At 37.6% G+C, this 14,693-nt stretch overlaps 1 protein-coding gene across 8 annotated transcripts in view; it reads right to left on the reverse strand.

Annotated features, from left to right (window-relative positions):
- Fgf14 (fibroblast growth factor 14) overlaps window positions 1-14,693 on the reverse strand; it is a 643,687-nt gene that overhangs the window by 33,208 nt on the left and 595,786 nt on the right. The gene's annotated exons all lie outside the window — the stretch shown is intronic.

The following is a 14,693-nucleotide window of genomic DNA, read 5'->3' on the forward strand; positions in this document are numbered from 1 at the left end:
CAGCCAGAATACAGCAAATACAGAGGTGAATGCCAGCAGCAAACCACTGAACTGAGAATAGGTCCCCTATTGAAGCAATCAGAGAAAGAACTGGAAGAGCTTGAAGGGGCTCGAGACCCCAAAAGTACAACAATGCCAAGCAACCAGAGCTTCCAGGGACTAAGCCACTACCTAAAGACTATACATGGACTGACCCTGGACTCTGACCCCATAGGTAGCAATGAATATCCTAGTAAGAGCACCAGTGGAAGGGGAAGCCCTGGGTCCTGCTAAGACTGAACCCCCAGTGAACTAGTCTATGGGGGGAGGGCGGCAATGGGGGGAGGGTTGGGAGGGGGACACCCATAAGGAAGGGGAGGGGGGAGGGGGATGTTTGCCCGGAAACCGGGAAAGGGAATAACACTCGAAATGTATATAAGAAATACTCAAGTTTATAAAAAAAAAAAGAAAAGAAAAAGAAAAACATATATATAATTATCCAGAATAGAGAAAAATTGTAATAACAGTTAAAAAAAATGACATCATAAAATTAGCAGGCTATTAGTGGAAATAATAACTCAATCCCAGAAAGACAAACATGGTATGTACTCACAAGTGGATATTAGTTTTTAACTACAAGGTAATTGTAGACCCAGCTAAATAACAAAAGGGCTCTAAGGAGAGACACATGAATTTCCCTAGGAAGAAATAGAATGGATTTTGCATGCTAGCTGGGGGGCAGTGGGAATGATTCTTGTTATTCTGAGTTTGGCTAATATTCTTGGGAGGCCTGCTCTTTTCTGAAGGAAAATGTATCAGCAGTGATTCTTGGAGAAGGGTGAGGTAGGAAAACAACTGGGAAGAGTGGAGGGAGAGGTAGCTGCATCTGAATGTATTATAGAAGTGAATAATTAATGAATATAAAAGAATGAAAAGTAGTATAAAAATACTTTTGTCTAATTATTTTTGTAAAATTATCCCCAACTGTTTTTCATTGCCCAAATCAATGGCTTTAGCTTGTCATTATCAATATGGTCTCTCACTGTGAGTCGGATTGAAGAAGGTGAAGGCTTTACAAATATTTGTTCCATGAATAAAAGCTTCTATCTTGTGCTTCCTTCGCTGCCCTGAGAAGATTCCAGGGAAAGCCTTGCTGGAATGAGATGACACAAGTGGAGTGGCCAAAGGCTCCCACTGAAATCTAATCTAATCCCAGTCATATCACCAAGTCCTGCCAGTATATGCAGAAACCTTACTTGGTTCTACTTGACTATATATGTAAAAGCAATGTGCACACTCTCTGAATCTGTGTTTTGTGGTTCTGTGTTATACACTCTCATTAAGTAATTACAAATTCAACACAATGGAAAGTATATATATATATATGTATATATATATATATATATAGTATTGTTGATCTCTGCACCTATATATACAAATGGGAAAATGTAATGGCATGCTGATAGCTGAAACATGTCTCTAAAGAAACAAAAAAATGCAAGGATGAATAATATTAAACCAAAAAGGATATACTCTTTAAAATATTGTACTTTACAGTGTGAAGACAGTAGTGGGTCTGGTGATACAGGACTGATGCATCAAATGCTTGGAGTGTGGAGGCCAGAAGGCTAAGAATGCAAGGTCATTCTCTGCTGCATAGTTCAAAGCCAAACTGGGCTTCATAAGACCCTTGTAAACAGTAACAATAAAATGTATTTGCTCTCAAAATACATTTCTCCTCCTATTTATCAAATCTGCCCATATTTATTTCTTCCTAGTATATACAATAACAATATCAGGGCTGTAGTGATGGCTTGGCACCTGGAGTGTGCCTCTGAAGTGCTGAATTTAATGTATGAACCATGACATCTAACTTAATATTCTCTTATCTGTTTCCCTGTCCCTATCAATTAGACTGTTGATAGTCCTAAAGATTTGAGAAGACCACAGACCCAAATAATCTTGGCCAAATTAATTAAAGGAAGTAATGAATTAAAGCAAGATTTATTATTCATGTACACAGGCTGCCTCCCCCTAAGGCAGGGTTCAAGATGTCAGCACTGGACATGAGCGAGATAAGATTTTCATAATTCATAGATAGAAAGTTTCCAAATGAGTGATTTGGCATACAAATAATCCAGGTTGCAGAGGCAAAACATAACAGGTTGGTCAAAATAACCTCTTTTGAAATAAAGACATGATTGCAAGGTAGTCATAAGGTAGTCAAAGCAACAGGTGGTAGTAATAACCTTTTAAAACAAAGGCCTGGTTGATATTTCCTGGAACAGGCAGTACAAAACAGGCCGTAGTTAAGATTATAGGTAGAGCATGGATCATCCTTGAGAAAGAGAGGTTTAATTACAGACAGCAATGACCCTAGTTTGTCTTTATTATAAGATGGCTTTCAAGCCTAAGATGAACGCAAGTTGGTTCATCACATGAGTAACTAACTGAATATAAATTGACACATTTTGAAAATGTCAAAATTGAATATTTTGGGGAAAGAGAGTGGGGGAATCATAGCTCTATGACTCTGACTGCCAGACTCTTTGAATAAATATGGGCTGCTTTCATCCAAATTATCCTCTACTTCCATCCCAGAATAATATTTTCATCTCATCTCTCTCCACTCCTCTAACATTTCTTTCTGTTTGCATTTATAGGCTGCCTCTTTTCTAGCTTCCTTTCTCTAAATTTCATTCTACACTAAACGTCTCCATAGAACTTTGCTGCATTTAGAGTGTGTTGTGGATTGCAAGTACAAATAATAAACGAGTCACACAAGGAAATGGATCAAAAATACTAGCTTTAAAATACACAAGGAAGTGGTAGATAAAATCTACAATACTTGTAAAATTCAATATTCATGAAATAGTAATAATAATTTCTATTTGTTCTGTGTTCTTAAAGACTGTTCATATTCATTTTATTCCAACCCACGAAGCTGTTAAGATGATGTAAGAGGCAAAACACTCACCACACGCACTAGAGAGCAACAGTGAATTTAGCCGTGGAGATTCTGCAAATTCTAGCCGTGTGAAATTGCACGTGCATCATTCTACTACTTAGAGATTTACTTTCTTGTTTTGTTTTCTTTATGTGAATGTGTGTGTGTGTGTGTGTGTGTGTGTGTGTGTGTGTGTGTGTGAACGTATGTCACTTGTGTGCAGTTGCCCACAGAGCTCAGACATTGGTGTCAGATCCCCTGGAAGTGGAGTTACTGAAAGGTTTGAACAGTTTAGTGCTGGGAACTAAACTTTGCAAGAGCAGCAAACCTCTTGACAGTTATTTATTTTTCTATCTGCAATGGTTTGTATACACTTGTCCCAGGCAGTGGCACTATTAGAAGGTGTGCCCTCATTGGAGTATGTGAGGCCTTGTTGGAGTAGATGTATCACTGTGTGTGGGCCTTAAGACCCTCATCCTATGAAGCAAAGAAGGGCAGGCTGACAGGAACCGGATGTAGATCTCTCCTGAGAGACACAGCCAGAATACAGCAAATACAGAGGTGAATGCCAGCAGCAAACCACTAAACTGAGAATAGGACCCCCGTTGAAGGAATCAGAGAAAGAACTGGAAGAGCTTGAAGGGGCTCGAGACCCCATATGTACAACAATGCCAAGGAACCAGAGCTTCCAGGGACTAAGCCACTACCTAAAGACTATACATGGACTGACCCTGGACTCTGACCTCATAGGTAGCAATGAATATCCTAGTAAGAGCACCAGTGGAAGGGGAAACCCTGGGTCCTGCCAAGACTGAACCCCCAGTGAACTAGACTGTGGGGGGGAGGGCGGCAATGGGGGGAGGATGGGGAGGGGAACACCCATAAAGAAGGGGAGGGGGAGGGATTAGGGGGATGATTGCCAGGAAACCGGGAAAGGGAATAACACTCGAAATGTAAATAAGAAATACTCAAGTTAATAAAAAAGAAAAAAAGAAAAAAAGAAAGAAAAAAAGACCCTCATCCTAGCTGCCTGGAAGCCAGTATTTTGCTAGCAACCTTCAGATGAAGATAGAGAACTCTCAGCTCCTCCTTCACTATGCCTGCTTGGATGCAGCCATGTTCCCTTCTGATGATAATGGACTGAAACTTTGAACCTGTAAGCCAGCCCCAATTAAATGTTGTCCTCTTGGTCATCGTGTCTGTTCATTGCAGTAAAATCCTAACTAAGATACCATCCCTCATTGAACTATTTTGTAAATAGGTATTTCTAATGATAGCAATAGACCCATAAAGGAAATAAAAAGGATTTAATTTTGTTTAGTGTCAAATAAAACATCTGATTGAGAACTAGAGCTTTAAGTGTCTTGTGTGAGGGACCAATGTGAGAGTGGAAACCACATGAAGTTCATGTATATCAGAATGAAATGTGGAGGGTAATTTTCCCCTTCACTTTGCTTTATTAGCCAGGAACACCTTGGCCATAATCCTCCAGACTCTAGCAACAACTTGTTTGATCATTTCAAAGGTTAACACAAAAGAGCAAACATCAAATAGTGAAGAGTGAATTCAGGAGAGTGGAGAGCCAGCACACCCTGAGGAGGCAACATTGAGAAGGAGGAATGTCAAATCCTTGGTTAAAGCAATCCACTCAGAATGAGTGAAGCCTTCAGGCTCGCTTTGCTGCAGATTCAATTCCCTTTAACTCAGCATGGCACAGGGTGATGTGTTAAAAGGATGGGGACTTATATTTTCTTATTTTTCAGATTGTGGGTGAGAATGTAAGACTGCAAGAAACAAAAATTAATTAAAATGGACTTCCTCCTCCAAACTTTAGCATACTTTTTAGCCCCATATAGTAGATAATAAATCTGAAAATCTGAATTAAGTGGATAGGTGGAGATAGTTTTCCATTTGCTTTATATTTAATGGCATAAAATTCATACATTCATTTAGCCAATAAGTATTTAATCAAACTTCTAGCATGTACTGCTTGCTGCACTCAGGATACTTCAGTAAGCACAAACTGATGTAATCTATCTTCTCTTAGAGAATATAAAATATGGATGGGTGGGACAAATGCTTATACTAAGAATCTTCTTGTTATATGAATTAACAAGAATTCTGAAAATTGAATGATTCCAATGAGATCACTTAAACTTAAACCAGCATCGATTGGTAAACAAAAGTGTTAAACTCTGAAGGGAACTTGAAACACCAGTGTGTTTTAAGTGGATTAAGAATAGAGTGAAAAAATTGCTCAAAAAGGTAGCAGCTTGTGCTTGTACTGAGACAGAGAGATGACATTTGAAATACAAAATATGAACAATGAAAACAGAAACCAAAATTATGAAGCTAGGGATTCTAAAGCTTGGATTGGAGCCCTAGACAAGAACTAAACAAGGCAGTTAATTTTAAAGGTTTCGAGTCTTTCCCTAGTAATGAGAAAAAGATGTTAAAAGTTTTAGGATAGGCACATTTTAAAAATCAACAGCAAATTTGGGAAGCTGTTTTGCTAGTCACGAAGAACAGAGAATAGACAGACTGGGCACAAGACATGGCTTGTGCAATGCCAGGGAGGAAATACTGTCGTGTGATGCAGGCATACATCATCAATGGAGACAAGGAGAAATGCTGCGCTGGTGAGCTCAGTCAGTGCTGTGTGAGTCTATGCTGCTGCAGCAGTGTGGAAGTGGGGGGTGGGGCTTCAGGCACAGTGCACTGGGTCCTTGCTTGTGGGAATGGATGACATTTGGGATGTGCTCACCACTGTTTCTGAAAGGTCAAATACTCAGTCCTTGAGTTTGTGGGTAAAATAAAGCACATAACACAAAATAACCTGCTGTGTTCTATCTTTTAATAAAATATTACCTCAAATATGTGTAGAGTATTTTCCTACAGTTCAACATGCAAACTTTTGCTTCATATGTTTTATGGTGGGTTAGATTTCAATTCTGGATTAGTTTTAAAAATCAATGCACTTCTTAGTGAAGAAATATTGCAAATAGATAAATACTATTAGCTTAAAAATAATGAAGTTGAAATTTTACAGGCTGAAATTTGAGAATGTTTTTGTAAATTTTTATGACTTGTTTTCTAAGAAAATTATCAATCAGTAAACAAAGCAGTTTCTTGATAACCTATGAGGTATACACCATGAACACTGACTGTATTTTCAAACTTTTAAAGTGTAGCTCCAATGTGGAATTATCTTTGGTTTATTAAGAACAGAAAGTGAAAGATTACTTGTTCCTATTTCTTCAAGGTAGCAAACTCATTGCTTCATTAGACAAATATTTGTGTCTATTGCGTTGTCTTTTTCTTGTTGCTGGAAGAAGGTGGGTAAGGAGCTATCATTCTAGGCCTCTGAGAGGTTTGTTATCACTTTAATAAGGGAGAACCTTGTGTCAGAATTGTACAGCACATGTCTAAGATGAGGGAGATCTTTAAACTTGATGCTATTTAGATGAATCTTAGAGTGTGAGCAGGAGTCAGACAGAAAGTGACAGAAGGTTACAGCTTTCTATGTAGAAGGAAGAGATGATGTGATGTAGTATGAACCTTGGGTCTTGGAACAACATAATGGAAACTTGGATTTGTTCAATCAGCTGATGATGGAATACGGAGAGCCAGATTGGTGACCAGATGGAGGCAATTGCTAGTACTTAAGGAGATAACCTTAACAGGAGAATGTGGAACAAAGAAGACAAGTCAGACAATGGGCTATTACTCAGTGGTAAAAGGAACTATGAAGCCACCAGAACATGTGAAAAGTAAAATGAATATCACAAAGTGAAAGAATATGGTATGAAAAGGCCCATGATTCCAATCATAGATGTTCTGAGTATGGGAAAAGATGAAATGGCCAGTTCTTTTCAATTTTTGTGTAGGTGGAAGACTGTGACTGGGGATAGATAGGTGGAACTCAGGGGAGTTTTAGTTCTGGAACTCAAAACAGTGGTGGTCATGTGTCACTATGTTCTGATCCAAATTCATATAATGTTCAACAGCAGGACTGAACTCTACTGAAAACTGTGGGCTTCAGTTAATATCACTATGGCAATATTGACTGAGTAGTAGTAGTGTTTATGTTCCACTAGTGTGAGATATTGATAGTAAAACAACCTGGTAGGATAGAAGGGGGCAGGAGGGATAGTCACAAAGAGTTACATGACAACTCTAATTCCTGCTCAGTTTGCCTGTAAACTTCAGGCTTATTGAAAAGTCTACTCATTCAAAACACATTTTTAAAATGACAGTGTGACTCAAAGCGAGGAAGTTTGGGGTATGGCGGCTGAGCTATTTCAAACTCTGCATAAGTTCCCTGACTAATGTCTTAATGAACTCCACAGTGGGAAGTCTCTGTGGTTATGCATGAAGCAAGATATACCCATTAACCATTCTCCAGAACAGTACTTGAAAGACTAGGCTTGGGAAGCAAAAGTATAAATTTTAGATTAGAGAAAAGCAGGCCTCAGCTCCCAGGCCAAATGCAACTTATTATTTACACATGTAAATGAAATTTAATTGGCAAATAGCCAAGTCTTTGGGATGGTAGTATTTTTGTTGTTTGTTTTAGGTTTGATTTGGATTTTTGGTTACCTCCATACTTTGTTTTTTGTTTGTTTTCAATTTTTGGTTACCTCCATGCCTAAGCAGTAACAGCAGGAACTAGACCCATAAACTTAACCTACTTTCATCTTAGGCCTTTCCATAAAAAAAAAGTTGCCGGTCTTGTTGCATTTTAAGATTGGTGGTAGCTACACATAACATGCATAGCATTCTCTCAGTTAAAAAATAAAATACTTATACAAGGAAATAATACTTATACAGGGAGAACCTTGAGAATAAAGTGAAATTATTCCAACTGTTCCCAGATTGCCACGGCAATATCATAGAATTTGGAAAAGACATTAGAGACATTTCACAATTTCATCTGCAGCAGTAACTGTTCATATTGACTCATTAAGATAATCCAATTACAGAGCAGACAGCACAGCATCTTTCTCTACATATTTTATTCTTATTTTAATTATACACTTGATAATTAAATTGATAATAAATCCATTTTAATTTCTACCAGTGAATATGTAGAGCCACAATTCCAATGAAATGTATAATTAAAGGTATTAACTATTACCAGAAAATTTGAACCATTTGTTTTTAGTTAACTAGAAACCACATTTAATAGCAGATATATATGATATTTATCTTCCCAGAGATCTCATACACTGTTAAATTCTGAAGTAAAAATAAAATGGAGTTTAGTCAAACACTCACAGGAGGTAGAGGGTGGTAGGGAGTTGGGACGAAGAGAGGAGGAGGGTGGAAAGGGGCACAGAATCAGGTATGGGAGGAGATGGGGATGATATACAGAGGGTCAGGAAATTGGACAGAGGTGTGTAGCAATAGGAAACTCGGGGTAGCCACCAGAAAGTTCCAGATGCCAGGAAAGCAAGAGGCCCTCAGGATCCAACTGGGGATAAGATTAGATGAAATGTCCAACAAAGGGGAGGGAGAACATATAGAGACCATATCCAGAGATTAGGCAAGGCTCCCATTTGGGGAATGGGGTCACCCACCCATTTCCAAATTTTTAACCCAGAATTTCTACTGTCAAAAGTAAATACAGGGACAAAGTGTGGAGCAGAGACTGAAGGAAAGGCCATCCAGAGACTGCTCCACCTGAGGATCCACCTCATATACAGATACCAAAACCAGACACTATTGCTGATGCCAAGAAGGGCTTGTGGACAGGAGCCTGATATAGCTGTCTTCTGAGAGGCTCTGCTAGAGTCTGACCAATATGGATGTGGATGCTTGCAGCCAACCATTGGACTGAGCATGGGGATCCCAATGGAGGAGTTAGAGAAAGGACTGAGGAGCTGAAGGTATTTGCAACCACATTGGAAGAACAACAATATCAACCAACCAGACCCTCTACCCCACCCCCAGAGCTCCCAGGGACTAAAGCACCAACCCAAGAGTACACATGGAAGGACCCATGGCTCCAGCTGCTATGTGAAGAGTGGAAATCAGGAAAGGGGATAACATTTCAAATGTAAATAGATAAAATATACAATAAAAAAAGAAAAGACCTCTGTGGACCATGTGGAAGAAGACATAACATAGAAAGAAATTCTGTAATCACAGAATACAAGGAAAGAAATAATGTGGAAGGTTGAAATAACTAAACTATATAAATGTCTGAAACTATCCAACAATTGAAGAAATTGATGCAAGGCTTAAAATATTTGTTATGAGTTCATATGCAAAAAATATAAATGGAGGTAGAAAAATAATCACTAGCATGAATAACACTATATATATAGATAAAGCTTTGCGTGCTTTGATGTGCCAGAGTGGGATGATGGGGGTGGGGAGGCTCCTCCTTCTCAAAGGAGAAGAGGAGAGAGGAATGAGAGAGGAGCTGTGTGAGGGCAGGGAATGGGAGGAGAGAGGAGCTTCGATCAGGATGGAAGGTGAATAAATAAATTAATTAATGGCATAAAAGAGAGCTCAGATTTAATTACTGTAGTTTTACTTTGCTTAAGGTTAATTGCCTGCCCCACCCCATGCTTGGTGGAATAGCTATTTCATGCTCATTTAAATAGTGTTAGAAAAGAACCACTTATCAGTAGAGTCTACATTTATTTCATACAATTGACACTAGCCTATGTTATTATTATTTTTGTTAATATATTATTTGTTTTACATTTTTAAAATAATTCAGTTGTATAAACTTCTTTGTACTTTGTTTTTTATGACAGGAGAATAAAGTTCCGTTGAGAATTAAAATTAAAACATAATAATTTCTACAATTCAGATTTGCATTTAGTTTCTTTGGTTTTACCCAAAATTACAGAGAGAAGACACCACAAGAGAGATGGTCCTAGCAGATTAAACAAGTTATTTGGTAGTAGGAAGTTGTTCAGGTGTGAACCACTCCACAGTTCTTTTTCACCTTTAATAAATAACAACAGAAATCAATCCTGAAATGGCTGTGTGGATTCTGTTGGGGAAGAAATGTCACTTGTTATGCCTTTAAGTAAAAAAAAAAAAAAGACTGATTTACAACAACCAAAAACAAGACCCACATTCAGAGATATAATGAAAATTTTTAAAAAATCTAAGTGTGGAACATTAAGAGGTACAGATTATTGTACTCAGTCTCCCAAACCTAAATTGTGAAATTTAAGGACCCATTAAGTTTATTAATGTCATGTTAAGGTTACCAAGAGACTAGAAAATTAGATACCCTGCCTGTATCTTTAAGACAGCACATAAAAAGTAGCTGTCTTTACCTATGTTGATCATCACAATTTTACAATTGGATCCCTTCTAGAAACTTCCGGTGAAACTTCTAACATGGTTGCTTATGTTATAGCAACCCATGTAGTCACTGACATTAGACAATAAGAAAGCCATCAGCCTTTAAAAATCTAACAGGTTCAGTTGTATTCTTAATTTCTGCATGAACACTTACATTGGTCAAAGTATATTTTTTGAAAAAATCTCAGTTTTATAATGAGGTTGGGATAGAGCAAAGGGTTACTGTAAGATACAAATTATTATTATTTTCATTATTATTATTACATGATAGGCAAGGAAATGGATGACTCAGAATAACAGATCTCAAACTACAGTAGGCATTAGAAACTCATGAATGGAAGCTGAACCACGTACCTATGAATGGAGTAAGCAAATGAGTTCTTAGACGATGCTGAGGGTACTTGGTTAAGGAAACACTCTGAAAACCACCACTCCAGGTTAAAATGTATACGTTGCCCTTCAGCACAAATCTGGTAGGGCCATAGAAGCATTATAACATATTGAACTTATCTGCCTTCATAGTCATGGCAAAACAACACAGGGATAAATAAGTATCATAGACTCAGAGTGCCTGTAAAGACATAAAACCTAAAAAATACCACAGGATTCGAATGCAGGAATCTAAAACTAAGACTTTCTTAGATCTAGCACTATTTCTCTGTGTGAAGTGAACTAAGGTGGAGGATTTGATAAAAATGATGCAATGACCAATGCCTACAGAGTTGTGCCGTGACAATGGTTCCCAGAACTCAGTGTGTACCTCTGTCCAAGCGAGAAGGTACACATTTGCTGAGCAGTTTTGGGTTTGGGATTTGAAGTATATATTTCTACCATCAAACATATTAACTGAATCAGGGATGTTCCCATTGTTTTGGGAGGCTCTAACTTTAAAGACTCAACATTTTTAGTTGCTTCTTGGATTACAAAAATAGGAATAAAGAAATCACAGCAACCTTATTTATAATAGCCAGAAGCTGGAAAGAACCCAGATACCCTTCAACAGAGGAATGGATACAGAGAATGTGGTACATCTACACAATGGAGTATTACTCAGCTATCAAAAACAATGGCTTCATGAAATTCATAGATGGATGGAACTTCAAATATATGGAACTAGAAAATATCATCCTGAGTGAGGTAACCCAATCACAAAAAACACACATCGTATGCACCCATTGATAAGTGGATATTAGTCCAAAGGCTCAAATTACCCAAGATACAATCCACAGACCACATGAAGCTCAAGAAAAAGGACTACCAAAGTGCAGATGCTTCAGTCCTTCTTAAAAGGTGGAACAAAAATATTCATAAAAGGGAATATTGATACAATGTTTGGAATAGAGACTAAAGAAATGACCATTCAGAGCCTGTCCCACCTGGGAATGCAATATATATACAAAAACTAGACAATATTGATAAAGCCAAGAAGTGCGTGCTGACAGGAGCCTGATATAGCTGTCTCCTGAGAGGCTCAGCCAGAGTTTGACAAATACAGAGACCAGTGCTGGCAGCAAACCATTGAACTGAGAACGAGGCCCTTGTTGGAGTAGTTAGAGAAAAGATTGAAGGAGCTGAAGGGGCTTGCAACCCCATAAAAACAACAAAACCAACCAACCAGAGCTCCCAGGGACCCTACCCAAAGACTACAATGGACAGACCCATGGCTACAGCTGCATATGTAGCAGAGGTTAGCCTTGTTGTACATCAATGGGAGGGGAAGCCCTTGGTCCTACCAAGGCTGAACCCCCTAGAGTAGGGAAATGCCAGGGTGGGGAGGCAGGGAGGGAGGGTGGTTGAAGAGGGGGAACACCCTTATAGAAATAGGGGAGGGGGATGGGATAAGGGGCTTATGGACGGGAAACTGGGAAAGGGAATAATATTTGAAATATAAATAAAACATATCCAATAATATATACCTATACCTCTTTCTTTCTTTCTTTCTTTTTCCTTCCTTCCTTCCTTCCTTCCTTCCTTCCTTCCTTCCTTCCTTCCTTCCTTCCTTCCTTTCTTTTAAAAAGGAAATCACAATCGCTTCTCGGCCTTTTGGCTAAGATCAAGTGTAAAAAGGAAATCACAGAAAAATGTCTTTTTCTATTAAGGACGATTTCTGGCTACACCTTTCATAGCATAGCAGAGCAAAAAAGAGACAAGGAGGGATAAGACGGGAGTGGATGAGTGGGTGAAGGAACACTTAGAAACAAAGTGGAGGGGGAGGGTGTGGGTAAGTCATGGAGCGATGGACTTAGTGGGGAGAAATGCACCAAGGAACTTCTGTTATTTCAGTAGCTTCTTACTACTTTTGGCAGAGTCTAGAAGTTTCTTCTAGATTGAACTGCTGTTGAGATTTATGAATGGTGTTTGTGAGTGGATTGGGTTACTGCTGCCTATTCATGTAAACCGAACATATCCTGACAACAAAAAATGGAATTTTCCCAAAGAATTATTTCTAAACAGTTCTACATTTTTTTTTCTTTTTTGCTTTATTAGCCTTCCTTTCTGTTACCTCTGGTGGGTGTGGGCTAGAAGGGAAGTTAAAGCATCTCTTAAGAACCCTTATTAAAGTAGGTTTTGAAAAATCTAAGTCTATGGAAAACACAACAATCTCTTCTGCACCCCTAGTCTTTGGTGGGTTCCTAACTCATTTAGCTCTAGAATTGACCTTAGGTAAAAGCTATAACTGTGGGAGTAAGAGGCCTGGATTTATCATCTACTTTTCTTTACAGGGGTTGAAATGGAATTTGATAAATAAAGGGATCTGCGTAGATGTTTCAGAGACTTTTAGGTTTCTCTTTTCTCTAAACCAAATTTAGCAGTAGCTAAGTAGCCTAATAAACTCATAAAGAAAAAAGGATTTCCAAGCTAACAGAACTCTCTGTCTCTTCATCCAATATAAACCCTTCAGCCTAAAACTAGGGGTCTCTCCAGTTTTTCCTTTAAACATAGTACTCATGCCTAAAAAGAAAAATCTACTTATTAAAAACATGTTGGGTCATAGAGAACTATTGTTGACAGAAATAAACGTGGATGAAATATGAACCAGTGCCTGAGTATGAAAGTCAAGACCATTTGTATTGAATTCTTCAGAAGTATTTTATTCCCTGTATCTGGAAAATTCAGTATACACATTTCGGGCAGTGTATTCACTTCTTCTTCTTCTTCTTCTTCTTCTTCTTCTTCTTCTTCTTCTTCTTCTTCTTCTTCTTCTTCCTTTTTTTTTTGGCTTTCACACTTTATCAAAAGTTCTTTGTCTAAGACTTCCATTTATTTGATGAATTAATATTCACCTTATCAATGCCTATGGTCAGATGTTGCCTAATAACATGATAATGTCTAAAGTCACAGATTATCATTTTAGGATAGCTAAATAAAATGGATGATACATAAGCATGAAGTGACGTTTTAGAATGGCTTTTTAGTGTTTCAAATGCTTAACATACTATGTATACTAGTTCCTTGACCAAAAGCCATCAGTGACTCCAATCACTTAAATATTTTTGGTATGTATGGCATGTGATACGTTGAAATTGCCTTAAATAGCCACTTTATCCATCCAAGTATTTGTCTAAATAACACACAGAATTTATTGAGTGTCTACTGTAGGCAACTTGCTGGTAATATTTATTGTTTTGTAAATTCTTCCCAATTTATATCTACTTCATAGCACAAGTGCTTTGTCATTATCATCTTTCCCTTCATGAAAAACACGATATCACTATTTTTATCTCCAATGTCACAAATACATGAACCTCCCTGTAATGTCTCAAGCATCATGAATATATGCTCTTGCTTCCCAATGTAAGCATTTATGACTATGTTATAATAAAGCTACATGTACTCTCAATGAAAATGTCTAGACTTTGCATATAATACTTGCAAATTCTGTTTCATTGCTAGGCACCTTTAAACAATCATCTCTTGATTGACAAGTTTCATAGAGTAACTGTAGAGTTAAATTTGTAATATTATAGCATTCTAATTCTCTCTATGCTTTCAATGCGCCTCTTTCTTAATTTTTCTTCATCGTCTAAGATTAATGTGATAATAAGAATTATAAAACAAATTCCTATCTATAAATTTATTTAAGAAAAGTTATGACTACCATCCATGCAGACTATTCAAAAAATATAAACACACAAAAAATCAAAGTCACTGGGAGTCAATGATACATTTTATGCATTATTATTTTAATTTACATTTAGCATAAAATTGTTTGAAGAAGCTGTAAAAGAAGTCTTCAAAATCTTACCTAATAATAGCAAGTGACAAGATTATATTTAATCTCATATTGTATTTTAAGGATATAATTCTTCCTTTTCCACACTACCATATTCTTTAAAGTTTTAGGAAATGTTAAAATCTATCAAATCCAAATGTTTCATGTCAACCATTTCTTGTTTTACAGGAATATAAATACTGCCACAGACTTTTGTAGATTTGA

This window comes from Rattus norvegicus, chromosome 15 (assembly GCF_036323735.1).
Source record: "Rattus norvegicus strain BN/NHsdMcwi chromosome 15, GRCr8, whole genome shotgun sequence".
NCBI lineage: Eukaryota > Metazoa > Chordata > Mammalia > Rodentia > Muridae > Rattus > Rattus norvegicus.